The sequence below is a fragment of the Choloepus didactylus genome, chromosome 7, assembly GCF_015220235.1.
Source record: "Choloepus didactylus isolate mChoDid1 chromosome 7, mChoDid1.pri, whole genome shotgun sequence".
Taxonomy (NCBI): domain Eukaryota; kingdom Metazoa; phylum Chordata; class Mammalia; order Pilosa; family Megalonychidae; genus Choloepus; species Choloepus didactylus.
Window position 1 is genome coordinate 6,645,265 of NC_051313.1, and position 15,295 is coordinate 6,660,559.

Consider the following 15,295-nt stretch of genomic DNA (forward strand, 5'->3'; position numbering starts at 1 on the left):
CATGAACAGGATTATCAAATAATAGGAAAGGTAACTAATGACAGTTGCATAATCTCTCTCTTTGAGGGTTTTTCCCCCCAAAGTGGGATAGGTGCTTGTCTTCTTAGGACAATTTCAGTATGCTATTTAGAAACAGCAGTCTATGCCAAGTGAAGATATAGCAATATATAAGTACCTATTCAAAAACTGGGGCTCAATAACATAGAAATCTCTTTAAAACTAAAAAACAAAAACACAAACAAAACAAAGCAAAACAACAACAAAAAAACATAATAGCCCAGGGTTTATTCCAGTTCCAGGCTGAGATGGAGACAAGGATTCAGATAAAGACACTAGACTGATTTCCTCTGACTCTTGGTTCAGCCCGCTTTTCTGTACCGTGAGTGGGCTCCATTCTCAGAAGAGTTTCACTGACGGTGCCAAGGTGGTTGGAACCCACCAGTCTCCAAGGCCCTGAGGTTAAACCGGGAAGAGAGAGACTATGTCTTCCCAGTTGCTGACCTGGTATTTTGAGTTGGTGCTGGCTGGCTGGGGCCACATGCTTGTCCCCCAGCATCTGCTGAAGTTATAGAATGGAGATCTGAGAAGCTAGAACTAGTCCTTGGCCTCAGGGTCCACCTTCGGGCAGGAGGAGACATTTCTACTGAATTCCATCAACTAAATGGAAGATGTTTCTCCTCAACATAAACTCCAGAAGCTGAAACAGGAAAAGTACTAAATAAGACTCTACTGGGGGATGGTTACAGTAAAGCCATCATTTTAAACTTTGGAAAAATAGCATATTTTCCCATTTGTTTATAACTACAAATATCACAAGATAACAGTAATATATTTATAACCATCAGAAGGATCACCAAGTCTCTTTATTGTTCCAGTCTATTCAAAATTAGAGTCATGTGAATTTAGAACAAGATCGACCTTAGAAACATCTGTCATAGTCCATTTTATAAGTTAATAACAGATTACGGACATAAGGTAAAATAACTGAAATGATAAAAAGAAGAAAGTTTCTCTAAGCCCAGTATTTTATCAGCTATACTTTAAAGAATGGTTCAGAATAAAAGGCAATAATCCATCCAGAGAGTATGGTGCTTCTACAATGCCACAAATAAAAGTCAAATCAAATCGTGACCATTAAATAATTCACTTATCACTTTGCATCACCCTGATTGCCGAGTCTCAAATCCAAGGCAGCTCTCTGCTCAAGGTTCTCGACCGTCTTCCAGCACCCTCACCCTTTGTTAAAATCTGCCCAGCCTATGTATAGTAATGCTCTTGAATCTATGGGTAATCGGGAGGTTTGAGAGCTAGTCTGTGCTAAGCATAAGACCATGGAGATCTAGTTTACATGGGTGCAAATGTCAAGAGAATTATTTGTCTATATGTACAGACTCCATTTCAGATATGCATGCTAGCAATCCAGTCTAACTTACAGTGTTGTGTAAAGCATTCTAGGAAACAGTCTGAGTTAAAGTTCTAGACACAAATAAATCATGGACCCAAACTTCTTTGGGATATAAATTAAAATAGAATTTTTCTCAAATAACCTTAAGTGGTAGACCTAAGTTAAATGAAAGAAAAGATACATATGAATTAAAATCTCTGAAAGTTCATTTTAATATGTTTCAGATTTTCCTAGACAGTTTGTTCTTAATCTTTGTCCAAACCACTGTTATAAATACCGAATAAGAAATACTTACTGAAGATAACAGTTGTGTCAGTTTGCTAAAGCTGCCAGAATGCAGTATACCAGAAATGGGTTGGCTTTTACAATGGGGATTTATTTGCTTACAAAGTTACAGTTCTAAGACTGTGAAAATGTCCACATTAAGGTATCCCCAGGTGATAGCTTCTCAGTAAACAGGCTCATGGCATCTGGGACAGCTCTGTCACATGGGAAGGCACATGGCCTCCATTTGCTGGTCCTTCACTCCTGGGTTTCGTTGCTTTGCTTTCAGCTTCTGATTTCTCTCTCAGCTCCTCTGGGGGCTTTTCCTCTGTGAGCTTCTCTGAGTTTCATCTCTCTTATCCTCTCATAAAGGACTCCAATGAAAGGATTCAGACCCACCTTGAATTGGGTGGTTCACATCTCAATTGAAATAACCTAACAGAAAGAACCCACCCACAATAGATCTGCACCCACATGGATGGATTAAAAGAACATGGCCTTTTCTGGGGTACGTAGCAGCTTCAGACCGGCACAATAGTTGATTAAAAACACTCAACAAACCCAACAAAAGTAAAAACAAACAAACAAAAACAAAGTAAGCTAGAGAGTAGATCTAGAGTACAGGGAAAAAGAGAAACTTTCTTAAACAGAGCAAATTTGAAGAAAAGTTAGCTTTACAGGTTGGGTTACCTGGGAGAAGCCTGTGAGAGATTTGTGCAGGCAGGAGGTTAACTGGAGAGTGTTCTTGCTGGCGGTGATGGGCAGAGGGAGAACGTAGGCAGGAAACATTCATCACCAAGACCTCTGAAGGCCACAGAATGGGTCCTGGAGCTAGGCCGGCCTTGCAGAATTGGCCTGGACTGGGGTGTGTACTCTGGGTGTGCAATATCACGCATCTGGATGAGTCATTGGAACACAGGCTCGACCACGAGGGGGATGTGAGAGTGGGTGAAGCAGCTGCTTCTGCTGAGGACCATCATCTAGAAGGGGGCTCAGATGTGAGACGCATTTCTCCCAGAAGCTGGGGATACGAGGGCTTCCATCCTGCAACCAGGGATGGGGTGGGGGTAGGATGTTAGTGTCTCTACCAGCCCCCTTTCACACTGCCTCTAGCATGAGTGAGATAAAAGCCCCAAATATTACAGTATAAGATAAATCAATTGTAAAGGAGAGGCAATGAAGAAACCTCCAAAACCACCTGTTTTCAACTGACAGTGAACATCTTCAAGTATGACATTTTGGATGGTGAACATTCTCCGGTTTATGCCAAAAATGACTGAGAATTACTAAATGGAATTTGTCTGTTCTGCAGAAAATGATTTAACTGAAGAAGCTTAAAGTTCTTTCTGACCAATTTCCCTGATCTCCATAATTTCAACAGTGCTATAATTTTTATTTTCTGGCATGTGCTCCTCAAGACCATGTTTTTCTTCATCTATTCTGTGGGTTCTATTTGGTACAACAGATGGGAAATAAGGACCTATGAAAATATACAAGTACATATTTTAGCTAAAAATAGTCAAGACTTCCTAAAATCCCAAACAGGATAGTAGCACACTCCACAGGGGATCATTTAAAGGTCAGTGTTCAGTATTATGTTCTGTTAAGACTCTGCAAAGTAAATATAATGTTCTTGCACTTATTAAGCTAGAACAGTTTAAACATGAGGCATGAACCAATTAGGTGAGCCTGTGCTACATTATCATTAAAAACAGTAATTATCTTTACTGCTGAGTGAATTAGTAAATTGCTCCTGACCCACTTCCTCAGCTCTTCAGAAGACAGGAGAGACTGCTAATGTTTTCCCAAGGATTATATTCAGTGTGTTGGCCTCAGTGTAATAAACTGGTGAATCCAAGTCTTTGAGTCGAGAATTTTCTAAACCCCCAAAATATCTGATATTGCTCTATTTTTCAGTATAAATCAAAACATTTTCTTCCAAAGATTATCAAACTTCTGGTCCAGGAAAAAATAGTTGAAACATATGCTATTCATTCTTAACTGAAGCAGACAATTCTTTCACCAAGACACTCATTCCAAAGAAATATCTTTATTCTCTTTACTGTATAGTTTAGCATGGAAAATTAGTTATGTCTACTGTCCACAGTTTACAAATCTACACTCTTTGCCACATCTGTCATTGAACAAGTGACCTGGCAGCAATGCTTATTGGTATATTTTATAGAAGACTCCCCTTAAAATCAAGTGAAGACACTATAATAGTAAATATTTTAATGAGTGAACATATGTCAAAGTTTTCAAAGATCTATATATAGACACACACACACACAAAATCATAATATCTGAGTAACTACCCATGAAAACTAACAGTTTTTGAGTAGCATTTTTGAAATGAGAGAAGGCTCAACCAGGTCCAAGAAGCAGAATCTCTGGGTAGGCTGGTTAGCTCTCAGAATTTCAGACTCTGATCCAAGAGGAGAAGTCGAGCTCCCAAGAAGCCAGAGCACAGAAACATCATGAAAGGCCACGTCGTGCAACAATGAGGGACTTCCAAGGAAGACGAATCCCTGCAGGCAAGTGTTCAAGACTGCTTGCATGAAAGTATCAGCAAGTTGTTTATTATTATTATTATTTTAAATGTAGTTAGTTGAGGGAAGAGGGAACTTATTTCTCTGGAGGAAATCTTTCTTCTGAAGACTCCTAAGGGCCCAGATAACCTAAGAGCTCCAGGCAGCCAGCTTTTCTATTTTAATTGGGAACCATTCCTTGATGAAAAATAAATTCCTATCATGACTTCAGACTTTTTCAGATTCACCCCAAGTTCACTTCCATGTTTCCTTCTTTTTGATTAAATGACATTTCCTTATGGATGCCTGGATGGTTGAAAGAAAAGATGAAGGGATTCAGTCAAAGAGGTGAGGATCAGATCAGTACTATTTCTCTTTCTTCCCATATCCAGATGGAATGTCACTTTTTCTAGAATAGCTGGGAAGGGCAGAGGATTCCTGTCAGAGGAAACAGTGTGTAATGGAAGAGTGAAGACTGAAGAGGACCCTCTGGGCTGAAATTGACTGTTTGAGGCATCGATGTGGGTGGAGGGATATGATGTGAGATCACACCCTGCAGCCACGTATCCTCTCTGATGAGAATGGGGGCTTTGGTTTGAAGTATATAGAACATGCATATTTGTGATAGAGTAATGTTTTGATGTGTTCATTGAGATTTTTGTTTGAGGATTTTGTTTCTGATGTCATTTCTAGGTTAATTCACTGTACTCAGGGCTCTGTCCTGTCCAGTGTTCCCTCATGCCTCAGATAGATAGATAGATAGATAGATAGATAGATAGATAGATAGATACATGGATGATAGATACAGATTATAACATAGGATTTCTTCTTCTCATTTACTTATCTTTTCTTGACTTTTTAATTCTGAATATCGAGTTTATCATATGTCCCTTTGAAAGATTTGTGCTTTTACCAACCCCAACTTAGGAAAAATAGTCTCTTATGTTTTCTTATAGAATATTTAGTGTTTTAGCTTTTATATTTAGGCCTATGATCTACCTTGGATTGCTATTTATGGACAGTGTGTTTAAAGGTTAAAGTTTATGATCTACCATATGTTACCATATGTTAATCCAGTTCTTCCAAAAACCGTGGACTTACTTTAGCAACTTTGTGGAGTATTGTTTGGCTATCTCTGTGTGGGAGGGTTTTTCCTGGAACCCTACACTTTTCTATGGGTTAACTTGGGTACCTTATGCCAGACGATGCTGTCTTCATTAGCATCCCTTTAGGGTAAATTTTGAAGCCTGGTAGTCTGACTTCCCAACGTTCTTTTTTCAAGGGTGTTTGAACAATTCGAAGTCGTAGTATTTTCATATAAATATTAAAGTCAGCTTCTTTAATTTCTACAAAAAACTTGTTAGGATTTTAATGGCTGCATTTGAAAGTAAGAGACAAATAAATGGATAATTAACATTTTACATATATCTAGTCTTCCAAACCATGTCGATGATGTATCATTCCATCGATTTAGGTCTTCTTTATTTCTCTCACCAAAGCTGTCAGTTTATAGTGGAGAAATCTTGCACAGATTTACTGAAAGGTGTAATTAAATTTATTCTAAAATATTTTACATTTGCAACCCTAATGTAAATATAAATATTTTCTTAATTGCAGTATCTGGCTGCAAGTATGTGGAACATCAATTCATTTTTTTTTAAATATTGATGCTGTATTCTTTGAACTTGCTAAATTCATTTATTAGTTCTAGCATGTTGTTTTGAGGCTTTCTTAGGGATTTTACAAAAGCAATCAGTTTATTTGGAATACATTTTTCCTTCTAACTTTATTATTTCTATGTGTCATTCTTTTTTCTTGCCTTATGGCACCATCAGGACTTTCAGTTCTGTATGGGAAGATAAGAGAACCTTGCCTTTTTCTGCATCCTTTTATACCTTTAAGTACTTAAGTATATTACTTGCTGAGGTTATTAGTACTTTCTTTGGTTAAATTTAAGAAAGTTAAACTTATTTTGCAGAGATTTTTTTTTAATCAATGTGTCAATTTTGTCTAATATATGTTCTGCATCTACTGAGATAATCATATAGTTTTCTCCTTTATTTGGTGAATGTGGTCAATTGTGACAACTGATATTTTAAAAATTAAGCCCACTTTGCATTCCTAGAATAAATACCACTTGGTCATAAGCTATTAGCCTTTTTACACATCACTGGACACAATTTGCTAATATCTGAGGGAGCAGTCTGTATATTCTTTCCTTGAAAAGTCCTTATCAGGTTTTAACAGGAGGTTTATGCTGTGCTGGCCTCATAAAGTGAATTGTGGATTTACCTTATCCTCTATTTTCTGAAATATTTTGTATAATATTGATGCTATTTCCTCCTTAAATATTTTACAGAATACACCACTGTGACTTGTGGCCCTGAAGTTCTCTTTGTGGGAAAGTTATTTATTTATTTATTTATTTATTTATTTATTTATTTATTCTTTATTACAGAAGTTGTAGTTTTACAGAAACATCATTCAAAAAATATAGAGTTCCTAATATAACCCGCATCACATGCACAGTGTTTCCTGTTATTAACTTTTAGCATTAGTGTGTTACCTTTGTTACAATTGATGAACCAGTACTGTTATAATTATATTATTAACTAGAGTCCAGAGGTTAAATTAGGATTTACTGTTTGTGTTGTACAGTCCTATGTTGTTTTTAAATGTCTATTCTATTAACATATAAAAAACCTAAAATTTCCCCTTTTAAACCACATTCATAGATACAATGTTATTTCATAATGTTGTCCTACAATCACCACCATCAATTATCAAAATATTTCCATGACCCCAAACAGAAACTCTCTACCAATTAAGCATCAGCTTCCCATTTCCTAACCCCACCCAGGCCCCTGTTAGCCTGTATTTTAGTTTGTTACTTTATGAATTTGCTTATTCTAATTTTTCATATCAGTGAAATCATATAATATTTGTGACATAAGCTAGATATTGTCACATGTATTAGAACTCCATTCCTCTTTATGGCTGAATAATATTCCATTGTATATATACACTACATTTTGTTTATCCATTCATCTGTAGATGAACAATTGGGTTGCTTCCATCTTTTGGCAATTATGAATAGTGTTGCTATGAACATCAGTGTGCAAATATTTTCTGTTTGAGTCTCTGCTTTCAATCCTTTGGGGTATATTCCTAGAAGTGAGATTGTGGGATAATACTATACTTAACTGTCTGAGGGATCACCAAAATTCTTTCCACAGTGGTTGAATTCTCACCAACAATGAATGTTCCTATTTTGCCACATCCTCTTCATATTTTTTAATATTTATCATTCCAGTGGGTATGAAATGTTATCTCATTATGGTTTTTATTTGCATTTCCAAAATTACTAATGATGTTGAGAATCTTTTTTATGTTCCTTTTCCTCATTTGTATATCTTCTTTGGAGAAATGCCTGCTCAAGTCTTTTGCCCACTTTCTAACTATTTTTTTTGTTTTATTTTGTTTTTGTCTTTTTGTTGTTGAGGTGTAGGAAGTCTTTATACTGTCTGAAAGTTAAATCCTCATCAGATATGTGGTTTCCAAACAATTTCTCCCATTCTTCAGGTTGTCTTTTTACTTTCTTGATAAAGCACCCTAAAGCACAAAAGTTTCTAAGTTTAATGAAGTCCCATTTATATATGTATTTTCCTTTGTGGCTCATGTTTTTGGTGTAAAGTCTAAGAAACCATTGCCTAACACAAGGCACTGAATAAGCTTCCCTATGATTTCTTCTAAGAATTTTTTAGTTTTGGTTCTTATATTTAGTTCTTTGACCCATTTTGAGTTAATTTTTGTATATGATGTGAGGTAGGGGTCCACCTTTATTCTTTCTTTTGCATGTGGATATCCAGGTTTCCCAGCACCATTTGTCAAGGAGACTATTTTTTCCCCATTAAGTGGACTTGGCACCTTGTCAAAAATCAATTAGTCATAGATGTGAGTGTCTATTTCTGAACTCTCAATTCAGTTTCATTGGTTCCTATGTCTGTCCTTGTGCTAGTACCACCCTGTTTTTATTACTGTGGCTTTTGAATTCAGGAAGTGTGAGTCCTCCAACTTCATTCTTCTTTTTCAAGATGGTTTTGGTTATTTGGAGTCCATTACCTTCCACATAAATCTGATGATTGGCTTTTCCAATTTTGCAAAGAAGGCTATTGGAATTTTGATGGGGATTGCATTAAATCTATCACTTTAGGTAGAACTGACATCTTAACAATATTTAGTCTGCCAGTCCATGCACATGGTGTGTCCTTCCAATTATTTTTTCCTCTTTGATTTCTTTCAGAAATGTTTTATAGTTTTATGGTACAACTTCTTTACATCTGTGGTTACCTTTATTCTTATATATTTGATTCTTTTAGTTGCTATTGTAAATGGAACATTTTTTTCTTAATTTCCTCCTCAGATTGTTCCTTACTAATGTATAGGGACACTAGAGACTTTTGCATGTTTATATTGTAACCCCACCAACTTTGCCGAATTCATCTATTAGCTCTACTAGCTCTTTTAAAACTTTTTCAGGGATTTATATTTATGGGGTCAGGTGATCTGCAAACAAGGAAGGTTTTACTTCTTCCTTTCCAGTTTTGGTGACTTTTCTTTTTTTTCCTTACCTAATTGCTCTGGCTGGAACTTCCAGTATGATGTTGAATAACAGTGGTGACTGAAGGTATCCTTTTCTTGTCCCCAGTCTTAGGGGGAAAGCTTTTTGTCTTTCAGCATTGAGTGTGATATTAACTGTGTATTTTTTGTATATGCCCTTTATCATTTTGAGGAAGGGGAATTTTTTTTTATTAAGAATTTAACTTCATAGATGAAGAGCTACTTTTTAGATTTTCCATTTTTTCTTTTGTAAGTTTTGGTAAGTGGTGGTTTCCAAGTAAACTTTCCATTTAATCTAAGTTATTAAATTTCATGGCATGAAGTTGTTCATGACAATCCTTTATAATTCTTCCAATAACTGGGGTTTGACATAACATATTCTTACATATTTCTAATGCTGGTATTTTGAACTTTCTCTCTTCATTCTCCACATCAATCTTGCAAAAATTGCTCAATTTAAATTATCTTTCCAAAGAACCAATGTTTAACTTTGATGACTTTAATCCCATTTTTGCCTTTGTTAAAAATTTATTTTGGCTTTCTATTATTTCCTTCATTCTATTTTCTTTGGGTTTAATGTTCTCACATTTATGTAGTCTTAATGTAGGAACATTAATCATTGATTATCAGACCTTTATATTACTTTCTAATATAAGCATTTAATGTTGTATATTTCCACAACTGCACCACTTTAGTAGCAATCCAAAAATTGTGATATTTGTATTTTAATTTCATTCCCTTCATCATTTTCTAATTTCCTTTATGATTCCTCTTTGAGTCATGAGTTATTTAGTAATCTGTAATTGAAATACCTAAAATATCTAGATATTCTAACATATTTCTGTTTTTGGCCAGAGAATATTAAGTGTAATATTACATTCTTTGAAATTTCATTGGATATATTTTATCGTCTAGTATATGTTCTATTTTGGTTATTTTCCATGTAATCTCAAAAGGTATTTGTATTCTGCTGCTGTTCAGATCTTTTACATCCTTAGTAAATTTTGCTTAGTTGCTCTATCATTTACTAAGTAAGGACTGTTAAAATATCCTATGTGTGTGGATTTGTCTATTCTCCCTTTATTTCTGTCAGTTTTTGCTTCTTGTATTTTGACACTCTGCCATTAAGTGTAAAAAGATTGTTATGTCTTACTGATGAATTGGCCCTTTCATCATTACAAGATGTCCCCATTTCTCTCTGGTAATAGCCCAGTGAAAGCCTATTTTGTCAGAAAATTGTAGAGCCACCCTAGCTTCCTTATGCTTAATGTTCCCATGCTGCATCTTTTCTATCTTCTTGCTTTCAACATCTTTGTGCTCAGAATTTGAACCGTGTTTCTTGTAGGTAGTATATAGTGGCGTACTTTTTATTATCCAGATTGAAAATTTCTATCTTTACTCATCTGAAAGTTCAGTGTTTCTTCATATAATTGAATTATTATGTTGCTATGCTTAATACTGTAATCTTCCTGTTCATAATCTAGTTTTCCCATCTATTTCTTGTTCCTCTGTTTCTTTTTTCCTGCTTTATTTTGAGTTATTGGAGTATTTTCTAGTATTCCATCTTACTTCCTGAACTGGCTTTTTAGTTATATTTCTTTATTTTTGGTACTTGTTGTAGAATATTAACTTATCCTAGACTAATTAGAGTTGATAATGAGCCACTCTTTGTAAAATGTAAGGAACTTAGAACAGAAAAATCCCATTTTAACATGTAACATGCTTTGATATATGTATACGTGTATATGTGTGTGTGCGTGTGTGTATATATAACCTACAAGAAAATATCATTTTTACTTTAGAAGTCCACATGATTTCACTTTTCAATTGATGCTATTTCCTTTCAGCCTAAAGAATTATTTCACGATTTTTAATTGTACGTATTTGTTGAGGATGACTTCTTTCAACTTTGTCTAAAAATATATTTATTTGCTTTAACATTTGTAGTTTTTGTGATGATTGTGGAATTTGGGGTATGCTTTTTTTCCCATTCTGCACTTTAAGGATATGGTTCCAAATCTCTTGACTTCCAGTCTTTCCGACAGGTCAGCTGTTAGTCCTATTGTTGATCTTATCTACGTAATGTGTCTTTATTCTCTGTTTCCTTAAAGATTTTCTGATTATCTTTACAGCATGATTCTATCATATCCATATAGGTTGTTTTCCTTATATTCTGTTTGGGTTTTGCTGTGGTTTGGGAATCAATAAATTGATGTTTTGTGGTTTGTTTCATTCAGACCACAATTTATTCATATATTTTTCTGCTTTATTTGCTCTCTCCTTTCACTTTGGGACTCTAAGTCCGTGTATATTCTATCACTTGGTCCCTTGAGATTATTTGATTCTTTTCCCAAAGTACCCTGAAGCTCTAGCCATAGTTTTAGTATCCTTCTCTTTTCTTTAGATTGGATAACTTAGAGTTCTTCAAGTCATCTATATCCTTACTGATATTCTAAGTGGAGTAATATCACATAGGTTTCTGGAAAGAAATAGTAAATAGTCACTAAAGAAAAATATGTTATCCAATTGAAATAATTTCTATTTATCGAACACTCCATTTAATAGCAACAGAATGCACATTTTTTCATCTTAACATGGAATGTACAGCAAAATAGACTATATTTGGGGCCAGAAAACATGTCCCCAATAAATTTAAGAGGATTGAAATCAAGCAATTATATTTTAAGATCAAAACAATTAAACCAGGTCAGTAGCAGAAATATTTAATATTTATATTTGATTTGAAAAATTAAACAATGTACTTATAAATAACCCATGGATCAAAGAAAAAATTACAAGAGAAATTATAAAATTTTTGAATCAAATAAAAAAATGAAAGCACAACACATGAACATTTATGGGATACAGTTAAACAGTGCTTATGGGGAAACATAGTATTGAATATTTAGAATAGAAGGGAAAGTCTTAAATCAATAATACAATCTTATACCTTAAGGAACTAGAAAACAAGTAACAAATTAAGCAGAACAGAAATAATCCAGGCAGTTATGGAAATCAACAAAATAGAAATTGGAAAAATCATCAATAAATTAGAAAGTTGTTCCTTTGAGAAGATTGATAAAATAGATAAATATTTAGGCAGACTAATTAAATAAATGAGAAAGAAAATACATACAAACTACCTATAATAGGATCAGTATACCCTACAGATATTCAATGAATATTTTATTTTAAACATTCTAATTTTCATTTTTCTGGTTCTCTATAAAGTTTCCTTTTCTCTCTTGAGATTCCGCAAATATTCACTATGACCATTTTTGCCCTTATGTTCTTCAACATATTTATAACAGCTGCTTAAGAATCCTGTGTAAGAATCCTGGTCTTACAATTCCAAAAGTAAGTAGGGTCACTTGAGTGTCTAAATCTGATATCTATTTGTCTCTATCTCCATCTCCTCCTCCTCCTCCTCCTCCTACTTATTCTTCTCCTTTTATCTTTCTTCTAGTTCTTCTACACTGCCATTGTCACATTATCACATTTCCCTGCTTTATTGCATGTTTAGTCATCTTTCACTGTAGCTGATATATTGTAGAGAGTCTATATTATATCATTTTTTACATGGTTGAGTCTCAATTTGTCAGGTAATTAAAATATGGGCAGATCCTTTTTGTCTTCTTTTGTTTGTATTTATTCTTTGTTAAAATTCATCTCTTTCTGTTTTATCCTTTGTGTGTGGATATGATCCTTAGTTCTGGGGATGGGCACGAACTTGTCTCATAAGGTAGACTTTTCTGGGCTCCCAGTTGGATATCTGCAGTTCTTAGGGAGGTTTCTCCGTTTTGGCTATGGCTGAGCTTGGAGTGACTCCCAGACCTGTTGTCCTCTGGTATCTCTGTTCAGCTCATAACCCCACAGAAGCAGTCTCCTCTAAGACTTGCCTAGCATTCCAGCCCTGAGTCAAGGATCAAGGGAAATCCTCTCACAGATTTCTGAAGCCCTCTCTGGAGTTCTACCTTTTTCAGTACACTGCCCCACAAATTCTAGTTATTTCCACAGGGTGGAACTCCAATAGTGATTGCCTTCTTTGCTCAGAGAGGCACTGAGAACCCAGCTCTCTACAGTGTGGCTGAAATATACCACAGGGAAAACACCTGAGGAGCATGAAGGGCTCATCCTCTACTTTCTCTTGAGTACCAAGAGAAAACAGTGCTTATGGGGAAACCTAGTATTGAATACTTAGAATAGAAGGGAAAGTGTTAAATCAATAATACAATCTTATACCTTAAGGAACTAGAAAGCAAATAACAAATTAAGCAGAACAGAAATTATCCATGCAGTGAATCACACTGGCTGTTAATCAACATCTGAAAAACTTGCCTCATATACGTTGTCCAGCTTCATAGCTGTTATGGCAGCAAGGAGAATCTGGGACCAATTTCTCTGTCATGGCTGGCATAAGTCTACACTCCATCAATTTTTAAAAGTGGTTTTCTACCATGCTACATTTTATATGCCAATGCCTACAGCAGATCTACAGCCAATGCCCAGCGTATCCTCTAATGAATCATTTTATGTAAATGTGACTGTGATATTGGATATTCGTTAGTTATAATTTAAAATCACTTTTGTATACCCCATGGTTTGGAAATCTGTTTCAAGCCTTAAACTGGTTTAAATTCAAGGAAAAAAAACAGAGTTTGCCAAAAATGTCTTTCTTTCCCTCACTTATGACATTAGGGTTTTCTCAAACCTCAAACAAGCACATATATTAGTGATGGCTTATCAATATTCTCTTGGCCTTGTGTAGTCAATTTTATAGAGAATTATTGTTTTAATTCCCAGCAGATAGTATTCCTATGTTCCATGCATATTGAAAATTTATTGTTAATAAAAATTTCAATATAAATATGTTTGCCAATTATAGTTTCCATTTAATGAGTGTCTGTTATAATCTAGTCACCATATAAGCATTTGAAATCTTGTGCAGCTTTTCTAAATTTTTGTGCCTAAATTATTTATCTCTAAAATGGAGTTAAGAAATAATTTCTACTTTATAGGGATGTAGCGATGGTTAATCAGTATAATTCTTGCAAAGACATTTGAATAGCAATTGCCACATAGTAAGCATACATGAAGTAGAAATTATTTTATGTAAGGGTTGAGTATTTACATCTTGTGAATAACTACGCTCTTCATCTCTTCATTGTATATCATCCCTTTTAATAACCGTCTACATCATTTCTTTAGCCAGATTATTTTTATTATTTGCTATACATTTCCTAGAAAATACTGGCTTGCCATTTTAAACTCAACTTATTGAAAAATAATACTATGTTCTAGTCTTCTTCCAAACCACCTGAACCTTGCTGCTACGTGCTCTGTAGGTGCTGATATTTTATTGAAAGATGGTGACGTGGGTCAAGGTTTTCTTTCTGTTCTTTTCCCCACAGCTTTTCATCCTTTACACCATTTAGACCCATGTTTTATATCAACTTTATTTTCCCTGTCAACCTTCTTGTTTAGATCTTAAATCCTATTTGTGAAAAAAGGGAATATTTCCATTCTACTCCCTTCCTCATATTGTGAATCACCCAAATCTCCAAATCTATGTTTTTAAAATATCATTTAGTTTATCCTTACTGACTGGAGGATAAAGTCCATATTCTCTTTCCTAGCCTGTCATAGCTCCCAAAACCCAAATTACTTTAGGGGAGTTATCTATTAATAATTATTCTAATAGGACTGTTGATATGTGTATGTGATTAATATATTCCAGTACATTATCACAGAACTCCAGGAAAGAGTGCACTATAAATACCTGCATTTCATGTTTAAGAAATTTGGAGAGTAGATAGAAAGTGCATAGAATGCTTAGTGGCATAGATTTGGTATCTTAATCCCCCTTTGCATCAGTTTCTTTATCAGTAGAATAGCAAACAGAAAGTATATCTACTTAATATGTTTTTTTGTGGCAGAGTAAATTAATGTATGCAATATGCTTCGAATTTTGCCCGATACAAGCAGGTTTTTAATGCATAGTAGTTCTTATTGTTTTTAGAGAATTGAAGTAACAGCCCAAGTGGGGATCCAGAGAGCTGGACCGCAGTTTCCTGATTCCAGAGCCCAAGGACCCTTGTTACATGTACATTCTCCCTCCAAAGGTTTGTCTGACAACATTCCAGGGGTTTTACATCCACTGCCTCCCACACGTCCCTCAACTAAACAGTTCAATGAAAGCAAATTTATTTATTTCCTGGGCCCACAGTAAATTTTTCTACCTCTGTTCACTTGGGTGCCGGCTAACCAAATTCTTTGTGAACCTCAATATGCTACTCAAATATCGTGTCTTCATGGAGCCTTCCTCTGCTGCTTATTGTTTCCCATGTTCCTATACCATTACCTTATCTTCGAGTGGGAATAATCACTCCAAAGAGCAGGCAATCAGCACATATTCATTCCAGTTTTCTCTTTGCAGTCCATATCAATTTCTGATATTTAAAAATTTATAGCATTTAAC